This window comes from Pinus tabuliformis, chromosome J (genome assembly GCF_031772625.1).
Source record: "Pinus tabuliformis cultivar Carrire ecotype Pingquan chromosome J, CPIR1, whole genome shotgun sequence".
NCBI lineage: Eukaryota > Viridiplantae > Streptophyta > Pinopsida > Pinales > Pinaceae > Pinus > Pinus tabuliformis.
The window spans coordinates 1,344,090,773-1,344,093,702 of record NC_142295.1 but is presented as its reverse complement, the minus strand read 5'-3'; positions in this window follow the sequence as shown (position 1 = coordinate 1,344,093,702).

Genomic DNA, 2,930 nt, shown 5'->3' with positions numbered 1-2,930 from the left:
AACCACCATACCAACGACATGCCATATGATGGACCGTGGGCGCGGGGTTTGAATCCGCTCGGCCTAGATGGCTGGCCCACCACTCGGGCGCCCACACAACTACACCATTAAATGCGTCAGCCCAATCCAATCCCTTTACTCCACCAACAAACAAAACAACGTGCCATAATTAAAATAAAAAAAAAATTGCTATGTGTAAATTTAGCGGAGGCAGGGTTGGAACATCCAACCTCCCGCTTTTGATGCCAACACCCAACCATTCCACCACGTGGGCTTGTTGGTAAATCCACCACGCAATTTTACATATAAACCCTTCAAATTTATTTGCACGGGGGAGGCAAATTTGAGAACGGGAGAACAGAACCTTGTTATGCAGAGAAGCATGGAGGAGCCAAGAGCGTGCATGTGGATCGAGGTGATTTTTTTAATTAATTAATTAATTTGTAGGGTCAAACCATGAACTTGAGAAAAACACAGGCGGAGCCATGATTGGGCGAAATTCTCAGGAGGGTGAAATTTTTGCATTGTCCAAATTGGACAAAATTTATGTCGATCTTACACCTCTCAGCAACACGAACTTGATGGCACAGTCAACTTCCTGATCTGAGCAGCATATCTTTAGAATACCCATAGGAAAGAATCTTTAAGGAATCTAGGGGGAATCTAAAAGATTCCTTAAGCCCCAGATTTTGACTTTGCCAGAATTCAGAAATTTGACAGTCGATTTTTCACTATTCGATGCCACAAATATGATGGTGTATTCATATTTTCCATTTGCTCATTTTATTTTTTTGGCCACTTTCCAAAGTGGAGTGTAGATGTCAGCATTCAACATGCGAGCAGCCATTCCATGAGATTCGATCCCGCAAGATAGATGGTATGGCCAACTTCAGTAGTTTGACATCCTTTTCTTCAGATGGCCCCATGATGTGAGGTATATGCAGTGTGTTCATGTACTTCATTTTGCTATGCATTGTGCTACACAGATCCCTGTTTGGTGTTTGATGTGGGATCTTGTTTCTTACTTGTCTCATGATTCCTTCTTGAAGTGATGCAGAATCATTTGTGGGATGTACTTGTTGTCATGATTCGTCATGTTTTGTTTGAGATCCCCTTGTTTTTATGTTGATGGGATACTCATGTGTCGCCATGTATGTTTGCATTGAGATCCCTTTTATGCCATGTTGGCGGGATGCTCATTATCATAATGCATGAGTTTATGTCATACTGATAGGAGTCCTTTTTGACTAAGAGTTCCTGTAGCGGAGCATCTCTTTGCTCCACTCTTGCGTGAGGGAATTTTCCTTGTATGATAGAAACATCACCTCTTATGTACATGATCACTATTGACAGCACTTAATGCAGTGGCCTACACCATCTTGACACTAGGGCCCGGAGATGTAGTCCCTCTTGAACGAACTCCATTATCAACGTCTTGTGTTTTATGTTGCTAACTATTGTTATGTTCCTTCTTCTTTACAACATGCATTTATGTTCAATTATGCTAGTTTAAATGCAATTCTAATCACATCACGAAATCAAAAGATCTTGGTTAAATCCGGGAGTTGAGTCAACTCGAATCAAGTTTCGTATCACAACGGTCTTTGAATGGATGTGAATTGCAAGCGTGAAAAATGGAACGTTCGGCAACAGAGGATGAAAAAGTGATGTACGAGACCATGCTCAAATTTTCCCAAAGGGTGGAAATAATGTATGAAGCTCTACAAAAAGAGAGAGGAAAAGGAGTGATTGCAGCTTTAGTTGTGAGCCACAAAAGAGGCCCTAGAAGAGCTGAAGCACAAAAACCAAAGTCTTTAAGTAGATAACGTTGAATTGAAGATGCTTCTAGAAGAAGAGAAAGAGGAGAAATTTTTTTTTCTACAATAGCAGCATACTAAGGATGAGGCCTTGGAAAAGCTACAGTGTGACCCATGTGAGGTAAAAAGTAATTCTCTAAATTCATGTATGTGCCCTGATGATGATTTTGCTGTTTTCGAAAATCATACCACAGGAATTGGCTCCAAACTATTGAAGAAAATTGGTTATCAAGGAAAAGGATTGGGCATTAATGGCCAAGGTATTGTCAACCCCATCAAAGTAGAAGAATTACCTTGTTAGGTAGGACTTGGGTATGTCAGGAAAGAAGTTGGGGAATCTGCCAAGTTAGACAGTGAACCACCAACAACAGATGATGAGCAACCCTCATCAGTTCTTTCCAAATCAACAGTGGAGGTAAAATATGTTGATTTCCTTTCGATTTCATCTTCACATAGTATGATTTCTATTGGAGATTTGGAGATCCCAATTACAGGGACAAACATGAGGCTCCTTACCAGGATGAGGTACAAGGAGGAAAAAGAACTTGGTATTAATAACCAAGGCATAACTCAACCATTGGAGGTTGTGCAGAGACCTTGATTTCCAGGCTTGGGATACACTGAAGGAGAATGCTCGAAGGTGTCAGATTCTTCTGAGACATCGTCGAAATCGTCGAGGAAAGAGAATGATGGGAAAACATCCCCATCATCCCATGGCAGTGCCCATTGCAGTGAAAGAGCTGAGGCAAGCTCTTATCACCATAATGACACCAAAGGCAGGAAGGAAAGGTATAACCAGTCGCGACATTCGAATGTTCATTTCGATTATAATCATGTCGTTAATGATGGACATAAATCATGGAATCAAAAGACATGTACCTTATGTTGATTACATAACCATACATTTTCTAAGTGTTGGAAAAGAATAGCAGCACACAAAAGGAAGAGGCATGAAAGACCTTCTCAAGAGTAGGCAAAGAAGAAACATGTTAAGTAGATTTGGAGGAATAAGATGTATTAAAGTCACTACAACAGAGGTGGCCATTAAAGAGCCACTCGTTGGAGGCTCCATCCAGAGCAGCACCTTAAAGACAAAGTGTCGATGCATGAACC